This window comes from Schistocerca serialis, chromosome 6, assembly GCF_023864345.2.
Source record: "Schistocerca serialis cubense isolate TAMUIC-IGC-003099 chromosome 6, iqSchSeri2.2, whole genome shotgun sequence".
Taxonomy (NCBI): domain Eukaryota; kingdom Metazoa; phylum Arthropoda; class Insecta; order Orthoptera; family Acrididae; genus Schistocerca; species Schistocerca serialis.
This window is the reverse complement of record NC_064643.1, coordinates 214454380-214471285: the sequence shown is the minus strand read 5'-3', so window position 1 is coordinate 214471285 and position 16906 is coordinate 214454380. Positions and strand designations below refer to the sequence as shown.

At 41.7% G+C, this 16906-nt stretch overlaps 1 protein-coding gene across 1 annotated transcript in view; it reads right to left on the bottom strand.

Annotated features, from left to right (window-relative positions):
- The window catches only part of LOC126484762 (cytochrome P450 6k1-like), a 90848-nt gene that overhangs the window by 59993 nt on the left and 13949 nt on the right, over positions 1-16906 (bottom strand). The gene's annotated exons all lie outside the window — the stretch shown is intronic.

Below are 16906 nucleotides of genomic sequence, written 5' to 3'. Positions count from 1 at the left end.
TCAAGCCCGATCCTGCACTTCTCAAAAAGTGTGTTCATGGCAAAACCCAAAATCCAAATGAGTCTCTAAATACACTCATATGGAAACGATGCCTTAAAAACACATTTGCATCTGCTACAGTTGTCAGAATTGCAATTTATGATGCAGTTATTGTATTTAATGATGGGAATGTTGGGAGGATGAAGGTATTAGAAACAATGGACTTCAAGATAGGAAATTTTAGTCAAGACATCCTGAGAAAAATAGATTTACAGTGCGTCTCTGCAGCTGAAAAATCAGTTGAAGACCTGGTAAAGGAAAGAAGACAGACAACAAGAAACCAGAAGAGAAGCTTTGAAGGGAAAGACGACCCATAGTACAGATGTGGTGCCTTCTGAAGAAGTGACATAAGGAAAAAAGTTAGGTTGAGTTTTAAATTGCGTTTCCTGGAAAGTTTGTTTTTTAAAATTTATGTACCTTTTCCTTATATTCTATGAATGCTAGAATTATGAAATTTTGTACACATATTTCTGTAAACCTAATAAACGTTGTCTCAAGAGAAAATTTTGAAATTCTGATTGTAAGCTGAGATATGGGGCAAAGTGCTTGGAATTTTGCATGAATTTAAATTTGTACTTGTGGAATTATAATTAAAAAATTATGAAAATTCTCCTATTTGACCTATTCCAAAAACCTCATGAGAGAAGCTTACAACATATAAAGAGATGAAACAGAGAAATTTTTGTAGAAATCTCTCGAATGCTTTCTGAGAAAAAGGAACATACATTATTTTTTTGAAAATAAAACTTCAAATTTCATTCAAAAAATTAAATATATATAATCAAAGGATTTTATATGTAAATGTGTTACTTTCATGTAAAGCGTGGTACAAACGTTCATTGACATATCTCCAAAACTGTGGATCTGGTGCATTTCTGAAATAGTGTGTGTTTTCATCAACGTCCCCCCTTAAAGCCAAAAAAGACAAATATTCCAACCTGAGCAGTTCCAATATAAAGTCCAGTCCGCGCCCAGTACAATATGTGGATCAGACTGGAGGAAGCTTCAAAAACAGATCTAAGGAATGTTTAGGTACAGCACCCCACATAAATCTCACATTAAGGAGACAGGGCATGTTGTTGACAACATAGATGATAATAAAGTAATACTTCATAAACTAAACAAAGGCCACAAAATGATCTGTTTTCAAGAACTGGAAATTATTACTAATGGAACAATCCTAATGGGACAGAAATCGGTTGATGTAATGCACATGTACAAACTAATGATTATAATTTCAGAATAAAAAATCAAATGGCTCTAAGCACAATGGGACTTAATATCTGAGGCCATCAGTCCCCTAGACTCAGAACTACTTACACCTAACTAACCTAAGGACATCACACACATCTATGCCCAAGGCAGGATTCGAACCTGCGACCGTAGCAGCAGCGCGGTTCCGGACTGAAGCGCTTAGAACGCAAGGCCACAACTGCCGGATATAATTTCAGAATAATTGGATGATTTGTTCTAGAGGAAAAGCTTTAAAAATTGATCAAGTCAACAACGTGTTGGTCCGCCTCTGAGTCCTGAGCAAGCAGTTATTCGGCTTAGCACTGACTGGCAGTGTTTCTGCATGTCTTCCTGAGGGACATCGTACCAAACCCTGTCCAGCTCCCTCTCAACTGGGGAGAGATTCGGTGACCTTGCTGGCCAAGGTAGGGTTTGTCAAGCACTATGGCAAGCAGTAGACACTCTCACTGTGTGCGGGTAGGCATTATCTTGTTGAAATGTAAGCCCAGGATTGGTCGCCATGGAAGTAAACAAAACGAGCCGTAGAGTCGGCCTGGAATCTCATTGACTGGAGTAGAATTGTCTTGTGATGAGTCTCGCTTCGAATTTAGCCCCAATAACCAGCGAACACCTGTCCGGAGACGCGCCGGACAAGGTGGAATATCAACCCTACAGCCGCCCGCCATACGGCTCGAGAGGCAGGCGTCATGGTCTGGGGTGCCATTTCTTTTCGTGGCAGGACTCCTTTAGTTATCATCCGCGGCGTCCTTGTAGTATAGCGGTACGTCGACGATATTCAACGGCTCATTTTGTTGCCCTGCATGGTAAGCCACCATGGACTTGTATTTCAGCAATGTAATGACCGGTTGCATCCGACGAGAGTTTAAACTGATTGTCTTCGTGATTGCCAAACCCTACATTGCCCAGCAAAGTCACCAGATATTTTCGTGATTGAGAACTTTTATTGCGTTATGGTCAGCGCTGTCCAATCAGCTCGGGATTTTGACGGTATAACGCGCTAATTGGACACAATTTGGCACGATATCCCTGAGGAGGTCATACAACAACTCTATCAATCAATGTTAAGCCAAAAAACTGTTTGTATAAGGGCCAGAGGTGGACCAACACGTTGTCGACTTGCTCAGATGTGAATTTTACTTGAATAAATCATCCAATTATTCTGAAATTTTAATCATTTGTTTGTGTGTACATGTACATCACACCAGTCGACTTACGTCGCATTCGAGTAATTCCTTCGTGGTACATTATTAATATATCAACGTTAGGTTTTCGCTACGTTATAATGGATAATTCGACGAACATCTCGACTTTCGCAAGTTCAAAATGGTTCAAATGGCTCTGAGCACTATGGGACTTAACATCTGAGATAATCAGTCCCCTAGAACTTAGAACTTCTTAAACCTAACTAACCTAAGGACATCACACACATCTATGCCCGAGGCAGGATTCGAACCTGCGACCGTAGCGGTCGCGCGGTTCCTGACTGAAGCGCCTAGAACCGCTCGGCCACGTTCGCAAGTAATTTATATGGTTTATAGTCGCCGAATTACGAGAACGAACTGTTTCTTCTAGTAGAATTATATATTTTTTCTGAGGCATTTGAAAGAGGTTTCTAAGAGAACTTCAGCGACATAACATGTACGGCACTTGACTAAATAGTATCTAGATAACAGCACTGTAAACCACTGTCCCGCCGTTAGGAAAAGACGTTCTACAAATGTCTGTCCTGTTATCTCTGATGTAAGCAAACACGTGACTCACGTATGGATAGTGTGTTTATTTTCACAGCTGTCATACCAAGTGCTGAAAACGTTGGCCATCAGCACTGCTACACGCTGTAAAGTGATTCTGGAGGAACAATACTGCACGCTAAATTTCGTCTAGAGTTAACGGCAGCACAAGCCCGTGTTATGAACCATTTCAAGCCTTCTGGAGACTTAGGTGTTTTAATGTTCGCCTTCATAAAAGTATAGAAGTGTTAAGTTTGTTGATGGTGCAGACCATTTTGCGTTTCCTGAACTACCGTCCTTGCAAAGCTCTCGAAATGTTCTCTTACGAGAGTCTGTCATTACGAGTGCGGAATCGCAGGGACATCCCGTGTTGGTATCACACTGATTGCATTATGTCCATTGGGGTGTCTTACAATAACCGCAGCGGCAGCAGCATATCTTCGGAACTCGAAATAGTGTTCTTAGATTCCCTTCAATAAAACAGGGACCAACGATGCGGGTCTTGAAAAACACGCACCAAACTATACGCAAAGCGCATACTAAGAATGTCATTTTTATCCACTTCTTTGAGCCAGCGTCTATTTTCACCTGACGATTAGTGCATCTTGCGAAGATTGACTTGACTGTGCTTTCTGATCTATGCTTCTTCCTCAAACGCACTTTTCCATCGATTTGACGTATCATTTTGCTTTTAAAAATTTAAATGGCTCTGAGCACTATGGGACTCAACTGCTGTGGTCATAAGTCCCCTAGAACTTAGAACTACTTAAACCTAACTAACCTAAGGACAGCACACAACACCCAGCCATCACGAGGCAGAGAAAAATCCCTGACCCCGCCGGGAATCGAACCCGGGAACCCGGGCGTGGGAAGCAAGAACGCTACCGCACGACCACGAGATGCGGGCATTTTTTTTTGCTTTTGTTATACATAACATTCGGTGAACTGTAACTAATGTGGAAGCCATTGCCATGGAGCTGTAGATGCAGAAAAATGTGAAGAGGATGGAATGCGGTGGAGTGTAGTTCTCGCAGACCACTAGTCTGGTTGACGTGCTTCGGAGATGCTTCTGAGTGACATGCGCATTGTGTGTCACTGCTGCTACAATGTTAGCTTCATTTCTTTCATTAGTTGCTCTTCTTCTTCCTCGGCGTACTTTATTGTCCATACTTTCAGTTTCTAGACTATTTTTAGCCTCCCGGTGTGGCCGTGCGGTTCTAGGCGCTTCAGTCTGGAACCGCGTGACCGCTACGGTCGCAGGTTCGAATCCTGTGTTCGCGCATGGATGTGTGTGATGTCCTTAGGTTAGTTAGGTTTAAGTAGTTCTAAGTTCTAGGGGACTGATGACCACAGATTTTAAGTCCCATACTGCTCAGAGCTATTTTTAGACTATTTTTTTTTGTAATGTCTGCAAAGACAGATCGTCAGTGCTTGGCACGATCAGGATAGCCTTCAGTTTGCAATCGCACAGCTGCTCTGACAGTTTGGCGATATTCGCCATATACGATGTTCACTTTATTGACTGCCGTACGCATTGTTGGTGACTCAGTGGCTTTACTAACAAGTTATCTGATTACTACGCCAGCAGAACACAGACTTACGGGCTTCAAGCGCACAGATAAACTGAACAGTACCTACATTACGTATTTTCTTACAGTCGGTATAATAGGACAGTCGTTTGTGTAACGGCTTCGGTCCGTTATCTTAATGCTATTTGATTCAGACCCATGCAGATTATGTCGTCGAAATTCACTTAGAAACTTCTTTCAAATGCCAAAGAAAAAGTATATAGTTCCACTGGAAAAAAACAAGGTCGGTATCGTAATTCGGCGTCTAGAAACGATAAAATGTACTTGCGAACATCAGGAAACTAAAAATCCGCTCTAACTTGGCGAAAACCTCATCCCGATATATTTATTCATTCTGGATATATTTCGGGTGGTCTTTGTGATCTGCCTCACACTGTATAATGATATAAATCATGAAAACATTGCTTCAACTCTGAAATCACCAAACTGATCCATTAACTAATAAATGTGTTGAAATTCATGTTCATGAGTTATTTGTAATCATGATACGTTCAAAGCAAATATGTAAAGGCTTAATCATTTTTATAGGGCTACACGTTATTTGTATCTTTGATTCGCAGTGTAAACTGGCAATGCTCGTCGATGTGCAGGTCACTGTATTTCTGCATGTGTACAATTCCTAAGCTTAACTGCGTTGTTGTTTCCTGTTTATTTGCCACTCAATAATGGAAATGAATATTTATAATTAACTTCAGGATTCTTTTTGTTGGATTGTTTTCCAAATAACATCACAACTGTATAAAATTTATTACTTCAGTACAATTTTTCGATAACAAGTGACAAATTGTACTTTATTTGTAGCGAAATAAAGTTCAAAACCCAACTGCAACATCCAATAAATGAAATTTTAGTGTAATCCAATGATAAAGCAGAAAGAGATGGTGAGTACTCGAAACGCGTCGTGGAAGAAAGTAAGAGTGGCTGACTCAGGTAAATGTTTAAAATTGTCTTTTAAGGCACAATGAATTTCATCAAAACTAGGTGCTATTCACGTCCACGTCACTGGCGTTGGATATTGTTGTTGTTAGTTACTCTGACTAACTCGCTACTTTCCATGTTAACGACACACAATTGTCTGTGGGTGGGTGATAGTGTTTTAGTATTTACCTGGTATGTTTCCTTCTGCTACTCTGCCATCTAACATATTTCCCCCGGTAGCCACATGTTCATGGCTCGCCAGAAACGCTGCTGTCTTTGGCATCCACAGTAATTTCCTTAAGTCTTTATCTACCGTCGAGATGTATGTGTCCCACGACAGATTATCAGAGACCAATTGGAATTTTTTGCACGTTATTGTTATGTATCAGCGTCCTACTGGTAAAGGGAAGTCTACTAATGGTTACCAGAATTCTTATAATTACAGATTGCAACTTGTGGGTTGTGCTGTCCTCAGGTTTCATTGTTAATCCTCGTCTCCGTATTGTCACATCGAATTATTAGGTTGATGTATAGTTTCGTAGCTTTTTTGTTTTGCATGTTGGTATTCGATTGCTGTGGGTTGATATAGCGATTCGCATTTTTTATTTATGGTTCAGTGATGCTATTTGAGTTTACATATTGTCATTTGAAGACAAGTAGTAGAGCAACAGACGCTTGAAAATGGAGTGTGAGTGCCAAGTGGAGAAATCAGAACATTTCCGACGTATTCTTCTGTTTGAGTTCAGTGAGGAGGGGGGGGGGGCGGGGGGGGGGGGGGGGAACAGCAGCAGGGACACCCAGGAACATTTGCCCCGTGTATAGGGATAGTGCCACTGCACAGAGCATGGCAAAAAAATGGTTTCCTCGTTTTAAAGACGATTGTTTTGATACTAATGAAGTATTGACTCACCACATGCAGGAAGAATTTCAGTGTTTGATAAAGATCATTTAAATGCATTAATCCACAACCATCCACATCGAGAACTGGCATATGTGACGAATTGTGATCCTTCCACCGTCGTGCGACATTTACACGCAATGGGGAAGATTAAATAATCGGGTGCAGGGTACCGCATGCTCTAATCCAGAACCACAAACATCAGCGCGTAGCCATATCTGCACCTCTGCTCGCTGGACATCAATTAGCTCGCGAACAACCCCCTTCATTCTTATCCTGTATTGTTACTGTCGACCACAAATTGTGTCATTATGCTAATGTAAGAAAAAGAAAAGACTGGACCCAACCAAAGCAACAACTCTCCATACAAAGACTTGCGCGCATTCACAATAGATAATATTATGCATCTGATGGAATAGCGACGGTATGGTTTACTAATAATTGCTTCCCCCAGGCGTATCCACCACTGCTGACGTTTATTGTCAACAACTGAGACGCCCAAGAGGAACGACCAGAATGACTGCGTGAAGTGATACTACTGCACGGTAACGACTGCCCGTATTCTACTAGACAGACAGAAAACGCTTCAGGGTGGTCCACTGATCGTGACCGGGCCAAATATCTCACCAAATAAGAGTCAAACTAAAACACTACAAAGAACGGAACTTGTCTAGCTTGAAGGGGGAAACCAGATGGCGCTATCGTAGACCCGCTAGATGGCGCTGTCATAGGTCAAACGGATATCAACTTCGTTCTTTTTAAATAGGAACCCCCATTTTCTTATTACATATTCGTGTAGTACGTAAAGAAATATGAATGTTTTAGTTGGACAACTTTTTTCGCTTTGTGATAGATGGCACTGTAATAGTCACACACATATGGCTCACAAATTTAGACGAATAGTTGGTAACAGGTAGGTTTTTTAAATTAAATTACAGAATCTAGGTACGTTTGAACATTTTATTTCGGTTTTTCCAATGAGATACATATACCTCTGTGAACTTATCATTTCTGAGAACGCATGCTGCTACAACGTGATTACCTGTAAATACTACATTAATGCAATAAATGCTCAAAATGATGTCCGTCAACCTCAATGCATTTGGCAATACGTGTAATGACATTCCTCTCAAGAGCGAGTAGTTCGCCTTCCGTAACGTTCGCACATGCATTGACAATGCGCTGACGCATGTTGTCAGGCGTTGTCGGTGAATCACGATAGCAAATATTCATCAACTTTCCCCTCATAAAGAAATCCGGGGACGTCAGATCCGGCGAACGTGCGGGCCATGGATGGTATGGTGCTTCGACGACCAATCTACCTGTCATGAAATATGCTATTCAGTGCCGCTTCAACAGCACGCGAGCTATGTGCCGGACATTCATCATGTTGGAAGTACATCGCCATTCTGTCATGCAGTGAAACATCTTGTAGTAACATCGGTAGAACATTACGTAGGAAGTCAGCATACATTGCACCGTTTAGATTGCCATCGACAAAATGGGGGCAATTATCCTTCCTCCCATAATGCCGCACCATATATTAACCCGCCAAGGTCGCTGATGTTCCACTTGTCGCAGCCATCGTGGATTTTCCGTTGCTCAATAGTGCATGTTATGCCAGTTCACGTTACCGCCGTTGGTGAATGACGCTTCATCGCTAAATAGAACGCGTGCAAAGAATCCGTCATCGTCCCGTAATTTCTCTTGTGCCCAACGACAGAACTGTACACGACGTTCAGAGTCGTCGGCATGCAATTCCTGGTGCATAGAAATATGGTACGGTTGCAATCGATGTTGATGGAGCATTCTCAACACCAACGTTTTTGAGATTCCCGATTCTCGCACAATTTGTCTGCTAATGATGTGCGGTTACCCTCGACAGCACCTAAAACACCTACTTGGGAATCATCATTTGTTGCAGGTCGTGGCTGACGTTTCACATGTGGCTGGACACTTCCTGTTTCCTTAAATAATGTTAACTATCCGGCGAACGCCCGGACACTTTGATGATGTCGTCCAGGATACCGAGCAGCATACATAGCACACGCCCGATGGGCATTTTGATCACAATAGTCATACATCAACACGATATCTACCTTTTCCGCAGTCGGTAAACGGTCCATTTTAACACGGGTAATGTATCACGAAGGAAATACCGTTCGCACCAGCGGAATGTTACGTGATACCACGTACTTATACGTTTGTGACTATTACAACGTCATCTATGACAAAGCGAAAAAAGTGGTCCAACTAAAACATCCATATTTCTCTACACACTACACGAATATGTAATAAAAATGGGGGTTCCTATTTTAAAAAACGCACTTGATATTCGTTTGACCTATGACAGCGCCATCTAGCGGGCCAACCACAGTGCCATTTGGTTTCCCCCTTCAAGCTAGACGAGTTTCGTTCTTAGTAGTTTTTTCGTTTGATGCTTATTTCGTGAGATATTTGACCCGGTCACTATCAATGGACCACCTTGTATACAGGGCTGGGATTGCGAAGTCATCCCGCATCCACCTTATTCACATTATCTTGAGTCCTCAGAGTCTCAGCTTTTCTGTTCTCTATCGAGAACGTTCAGTGGCCTTCCTTTCCAGATGAAAATGCGCTGCGACACCTCGACGAGTTCTTTGCCTCAAAACCACGTCACTTTGCTGAATCGAAATGTTACCCCATCGTTGGCAGACTGTTGTAAATAGTGAAGGAGGGTACATTATTGATGAGTAAAGTCTCTGTTATGTGTATCTGTTTGCGTTTGTTAAACTTATGGAAAAACAAATTTCTGCACCAACCTAACAATTCGCACCTGCAGATAAGTAACCCAATTAACAGATTCGCAAATCGAGTTGCCATTGTGCCTTCCCGGACACGTCGCATCAACGACTATGAACTGCCGCTCGCCACATCACAAACGAAGCCCTTATTGAGTACCTGTAGCGTAAGTTAAACTCTGTCAACTGAAGTGCGTCTGTTTTTAGTGTGTCTTGTATTTTTTCCGCAGTCGTCTTCTGAAATCCTCGAGATACTTATGAATAATCCTGAACGTCCTACCGGCTAACCTGCCTCCTTCCGCAACGCTTTCGAAGACGCAACGGTGGGGAATATTCTTTTCATATTGTTGCTTCTGACTAAGACATTAATTAAAATAATCATACATTTATGTTTTTGAAATAAAATTGGTAGTCAAAAGGTTAAGAAAGCACGCTGTTCGGTTTGGAGTTCTGTAGTTGGTGTATGGCAGGTACTCGGCGCTCATGACACCCTCCATCACTGACAGAAATCATGGCATTGAAGTAGTGTATGTGACCAGTGCACCCGGTTGGTTAGTGTGTCAACGTGCACGGTCCAACGTGTCTACAAATGTATTATTCGCAGCCATTTAATAACTATTTACGCTCTACAAAAACTATGGTTCAAGTGGCTCTGAGCACTATGGGACTCAACTGCTGAGGTCATCAGTCCCCTAGAACTTAGAACTACTTAAACCTAACCAACCTAAGGACAACACACACATCCATGCCCGAGGCGGTCGCGCGGTTCCAGACTGTAGCGCCAGAACCGCTCGGCCACCAGCGGCCGGCACAAAAACTATGGTTCGGTAGTTTTGGTACAGTACAAAAATACTACAACATTAACACTCACTCACAGGCAACTGTGTGAAGTTTAACGTGGAAAGTAGCGAGTTAGTGCGAGAGTAAGTGACTATCAACAGCATTATGCAATGCCAGTAGTGTAGACGTGAAGAGGGCCCAATTTGGAAAAATGTATTATGCCTTAAAAGACAATTTTAAACAATCAACAGTGTCAGTCACCTTTATTTTCTTCCACGGTACGTTTCGAGGTCTCGCCATCTCCTTCTGCTTAATCAGTGGATTACATTACAATTTTATTTGCTGGATGTTGATAGTTGTGTTTTGAACTTTATTTCACTTTTTCTTGTAATATGGCACTGAAACTGTAAATTTTATACAATGGTAGAGTTACCGGTAATATTGGTAGCATTGGCAGCAGCTTTGGTACAGTAAATATATGACGAAGTAAATGTTAGAATTATAAGTAGTGGTGGTAGTAGTAGTAGTACGGAAATGAACATAACTGAATGTGTGTGAGAGAAATTGGGAGCCGATGAATTCTCTTTATTTTACTTATTTATCTATCTCTTTTGCACATAATTAAAGCCGCACATCGTTCAGTGTTAGTCCATTGTGTATTTTATATCCTTACAAAACATAAATTGCATTTTGCAAGTAATAACAATTAGTTCATCGCATATCTCCTTTATTTTTATGTAACCGAAACAATTTCTTTCGATGCAAGTACAATTTAAATGCATAAAAATTTATATAATTATTGTCGTTGTTTCGTACTCAACAGAACGTTCTTCATCACGATCAAAGACAAGAGTTTCCCGTTATTATTAATAAGTGCGAAAGTTGTTTGTGCATAACAGAAACATTTTTTATATGAGCTCGACGATGCATTGAAGCGATGTTGGGTATGTTTTTCTTGTACTTCTTAAATTTTACCTGTTCTTTGAGGAAATTAGGTTTTCTAGCGCTATGTGATTAATCTGTACTGTTTTTCTTATTTTTCCCACATCATCCCTCCGTTTCGAGTTAAAAATCAACAATTTTACAATAAAACCCGAATTAAACATTGGCAGTTTCAATTTTGCTATAAATAATTTTTATTTTTAAGTAACAGGTAGGAGGATAAACGTGTAGAGCAAAAATGTTCTGTAGGTTACCCTGCCGTTTATATGAAGGGCTTATTTCAATAGTGGTACAAGTCCATTTTGTTCATATTGAGATACAGAGTCCTAATGTTAAATGAGCGCTGAAAAATCTTCAGTTGAGATACCAGAAATATTCAAGTATAGGGCTTGTTACTAGATATGAACCTTTCTTTCTGTTTGTTTGGCTCATTAATTTCAGAAGCATTATGGGCACAAAAGTGGAGGTAGTGGACTTGTACCACTGTTGAAATAAGCCCTTCATATATCCTCATTTAATTTCCAGATAGTTCACAGCTTTCGGTTTCTACAGGAATTTTGTAAGACACTGATCGCATACGCATACAAAGGGATGAGATAAGGCAACGCCCGGTAGGTATGCAACATACCTAATGTACAGGTAATGCAGTTAGGATCTTAACTGACCAAGGCTACTAAGAAACCTACCGTACTCTACGCTTAATGACGATACTTACGGTAGCCTACGGAATTTTTATAGCTCTAATCCTAACCAATAGGGACCAAATGACTCGCGTCACGCCTTGTTGATGACAGTCGGTTTCAACACCCGACAAAAGTTGCTGCTTTAGGTGACGCAGGTCCGCGGCGCGGGATTAGCCGAGCAGTCTAAGGCCCTGCAGTCATGGACTGTGCAGCTGGTCCCGGCGGAGGTTCGAGTCCTCCCTCGGGAATGGGTGTGTGTGTTTGTCCTTAGGATAATTTAGGTTAACTAGTGTGTAAGCTTAGGGACTGATGACCTTAGCACTTAAGTCCCATAAGATTTCACACATTTGAACTTTTTTTTGTGATGCAGGTCCATGACGAACAGTTTTCAGGCGGAAAACTGCGAATGGTGATGCATGCAGCGGACGTTTGTAATCTGACACCTTGCAAATGTCCACTGTTCACAACAACACACAGGCCTGTACTATATTGGTGTGCTAAGTAATACAGAAACTGGACAGTATATGTCTCGAGAGTCTGTTGCGGTCCAAAGAGCGGCGGTTTTGCCTCTGTTAAAATGATACAAGGTGCCGAGCGCACAGACACCTCAATGAGCCCGCAGTCTGTTGTGGTCCAAAGAGCGGCGGTTTTGCCTCTGTTAAAATGATACAAGGTGCCGAGTGCACAGACACCTCAATGAGCCCGCAGTCTGCGGAGGATTTACTTCAAGTCGATGGTTGTTCTGTGATGTTTTACGGATGGTTTTCGTACAGTGACTTGGGCACATTGATTCAGACTACCGTGGACATAAATCTGGATGTTCATTCCAACATTCACCTATCGCCCTGCTTTATACGTTTTCACGGTCAGTATGCTGTGGACATCTTCGTCCTTCTAGCCGACAACAAGCGTGTTCATGGGACTGCACGTATACGTTTCTGCTCTGACGAACACTCAGTCAATCTACCTCACCTCAGCTACCTCGCTAAATCACCCGTTTGATCCTATAGAATAAGTCTGAGGCTCTTTGGAACTAAGGGTGAAACATGTACAGCGATCAATGTCCCTGCAATTCGGGAGCTCTACGTGATCTGATCGTCAATGAGCTGGCTTTACCTGGATATGACTGACTGAATAAAGTCATGGTTTCCCTACCTCCCGCATTGAGCCGATTATTAAGGACAGTGGATGTACAAAATTGTTAAGGGGAGCCGGAGGTGGTCAAATCCAAAAAATTACGATTTTTTTTTACCGAAAATTAATTGGAACATTCCTCTTTGATGTAAACTTTGAATTATTGTTCTACTCGCCCTAGAAGTGGAGTTATTACCATTTTCCCCCACGCCTGCAGAGGAAATGGGCGGCCGCTGAATGCATCTAACACCCTCTCGTGACTTCCTGGCGAACTGCTTGGGATTTTCTCGGCCTGTTACGCATACAGCGCCTCATGTTACGCATACAGCGAGTGTGCAAGGGTTGGCTACATTGTTTTCTGTGACAAATGAAGCGCTAAGAGCGCGGAACATCGTCTCTTTGCTGTTTACCTTTTCGAATTAGTTCAGTGTTGGGCCTGTTGTTGGTAGTATTATATTTCTTGTGTAAAGCGTTGTTCTGGTTACGATGCCACGCTTCAGTAACCGTGTATATAAGAAGAGGAAGAACGTAGGGAAAAGAAAATTAACACTCATACCAAGTTGCGATACTGCAATTACTGAAACAGTGCGTTCTTCTGCTAAGCAACACATGGCCGTTCATAGCCCTGTGACATCTTCTAGCAAGAAGCTGACTGGTGGAAGTGACAGATTTCGTGAATATGTTAGCGACACTGTACGAGCACTAAGAAATATATACAATAAAACCAATTTTTCATGATTTAGCACAGCCAGAATTGTTGCAAAACTGTCTACACGGAAAGACGCAGAATCCTAATGAGAGCGTAAACAATTTGATTTGGAAAGCGATTCCTAAAAGGGTTTGTAAGCATAAAAACACTGCACTTTGGCATTTATGATGCAATAGCAACCTACAACCAAGGGAACAGTGTGAAGTGTGAAGTTCCGAATTCATTAGGATTTACAGCTGGGGTGTACACTGTACGAGCACTAAGAAATATTGACAGAGAAAGGATAAGAGGAGCAGAAAGAAGAGAAAGGCATATGAAGTATGATGGAACAACAGGCCAGAAAAGAAGACAGAAGAGGAAGCTTTTGGAGGATGAAGAAGAAGACCCTGATAATCCATCCTATAGTGCAGGAATGTATTGAGAAACTTTGATAGCCATTTCCCGTAAATTAGAATTTTTCGAATATAAGGAACATTTTCTCAAAATCCACTCAAGCTAGAGAGATGAAATTTTTATACAGCACTCCTAGTGGTCAAACGTACATTGTAACACAGCCATTTGGCAATATGTTCAGTAGTTTCATTTCAGTTTAATTGTAAATCTATTATTTGTAAAAAAAAATTGGGTCATTAATAAAAAAAATAATAGGAAGGAAACTAGAAAAGGTACTCCAAAATCCCTCTGTCATAACTGCAATACTAAACCACTCTATATGTAAAAAAAATTCAAATTTTTCTATTTGGCAGTTTATTCATAAATGTTCCTCAAACTTAGTGATTTTAACATGGGCAGCATAGGCACCTCCGGCTCCCCTTAAGACTTTCGTAGCCGCTTTTTAACAAATGGCCTGTTGGCTTCTATCTCGGGTTCTTGAGCCGACGTTAGCCTGACGACTTTTCTGACTTCTCGCCAGCATGAGTGGCTGGCATTACCGAAGCTGCAGCCTTTATTGCTGGTGTTGGACTGCAATCCAGCTCGAGACCGCAGGTTATATGAACCTGGCGCACCAACGTCCAAGGGCTTTTCCATGGTCATTACCACTGTAGTTTGCCCTTGTCACCTGTAACGGTCGTTCGCTCCATCACGGGTATCCTGGATCCGTTCACTTTGAGGCCTTTCTCTTTCTTGTTGAAGCTACTGTCATTTTTTGTGGAGTTTTTAGCTTCCCTAAACAAGAGGGTGTAGTAGTTCTTCTCCACAGCAATACCTTCCATATCGGCGAATTTTATTATGTCGTTAGTCTCACACAACGCATGCCCTGCCATGGCCGGCAGGTCGGAAAAGGATGTATCGCGGCTGAGCACGCACTGTGTGAGATCGACTACATTACAAAATTCGCCGACACAGAAGATCTTCCTGCGGAGAATAGCTACCGTAGTTGCTTGTCCAGGGAAGCTGTAGAAATAGGCAAAAATGAGAATAGCTTTAACAGGAAAGAGGGAAGTATCAGGGTGATCGTATGCCGGATTCCTGTGCTACAGCGAATGACCACAAAGTGGCAATTGCAACATGCATCCTCAATTATTTGTTGGATGTATTCCAACCTCTGTCTTCCTCTACAATTTTTGCCCTCTGCTGCTCCCTCTACTACCGTGGAAGTTGTACCATGATGTCTTAACAGATGTATCATCCTGTCTCTTCTTCTTGTCAGTGTTTTCCATATATTCCTTTCCTCGCCGATTCTTCGGAGAATGTCCTCAAACCTTTCCTTATCAGTCCACGTAATTTTCAGCATTCTTCTGTAGCATCACATCTCAGATGCTTCGATTCATTTCTGTTCCGGTTTCCCCACAGTCCGTGTTTCTTTACCATACAACTGTCACGTACAACCAAACGTACATTCTCAGAAATTTCTTCCTCAAATTAAGGCCTATGTTTGCTAGTCTGATTTTCTGTCGCCCATCCTCCATCCGTCATAGGTTATTTTGCAGCCTAGATAGCAGAGTTCCTTGACTTACCTACACTACTGGCCATTAAAATTCCTACACCAAGAAAAAATGCAGATGATAAACGGGTAGTCATTGACAAATATGTTCTATTAGAACTGACATGTGATTACATTTTCACGCAATTTGGGTCCATAGATCCCGAGAAATCAGTACCCAGAACAACCACCTCTGGCCGTAGTAACGGCCTTAACACGCCTCGACATTGAGTCAAACAGAGCTTGGATGGCATGTACAGGTACAGCTGCCCATGCAGCTTCAACATCGATTTCCTTTATTTTATGATGACGATCATCTCTCCATATGTAGGTATGTGTCAACAGGATATTTTCGCAATCGGAGGGGAAAGTTGGTGACTGAAATTTCATGAGAAATCCTGCAGCAACGAGAAACACCTTCGTTTCATTGATTGCTATCCAAAATAACGTATCATGTCCGTGGCATTCTCTTCCCTATTTCGCGATACTAAAAAACTAGCTCTACCAAACTCTACCAAGTTTCGCTGTTATACGATAATTACATCCAACAATGGGCCTCTGTGAGTAGCTGCTCTTTGATTATAAACACCCAGTATACAGTTACAGACCAATAGCATGTAACCTTTCTAAAATCAAATGTTACAGAACATTTCTGTGCAGTCCACTGTCAGCAATACATAGGTCTTAGATGCGGATTTTTGTCGCAACTATTAATCCGTACATTTTACAGAAAAATCTGTGCTCCTGTGTTGCCAAAAACCCGTCACGCAGGCAGGTAACAGATGACCAAGCTCCTTAAGTTAATATAAAAGGATTGTAATGATTCCCAGACGCACAAAGAAAAGGTGATCTGTGTACTCTCTTCTCCGCAAGAGCAGAAAGGTGTCTCTCCAATGTGCAGCCTGTGAAGATGTTCACAGGAACACCTGTGGTTAAATTTGAGTCTGGCTCTCAGAGAAGTGAGGTGCCTAGGCACTTAAGTTGTACGAGATTTCGTAGAATAGGTGATGGACACCTGAATTGTTGCATAATTCTTGCCTTTGTGTCTTGTTGTTTCCTCCCAGTCCTGTGGCTAGTCCTCTATCATGCGCCTGTGTAGAACATATCGCTAAACTGTATTTGGAAATGCAGCACATGTGGCATATCCTATCACCCAACAACCCAGTGATTTCCCTGAATCGACAAGCACCTTGGCTGTCGAGATGGTTATTTGGAAAAAGGACACAGGCGACTTCTTTCGCCCATCCTTTTCCTGCCTAAATTTAAGCATCAGTTCTAATGACCTCGTTGGCCAAGAGACGTTAATTAGTAATCCTACTTCAAGTAACATGTGTTATGACCTCAACACTATCTTAAGTAATGATAAAACTTGGTAAACAGCTACCGGCTGATTTGCCAAAACGCCATCTGATATTACTAAAACTGGTGTGGAGCTTCAAAGCCTTCTTCACCTCGAAAGATTTCCTTTAACCTTATATTACTGGAATGTTTCTAAGTTATGTGCCATGTTAATATCAACACAGAAA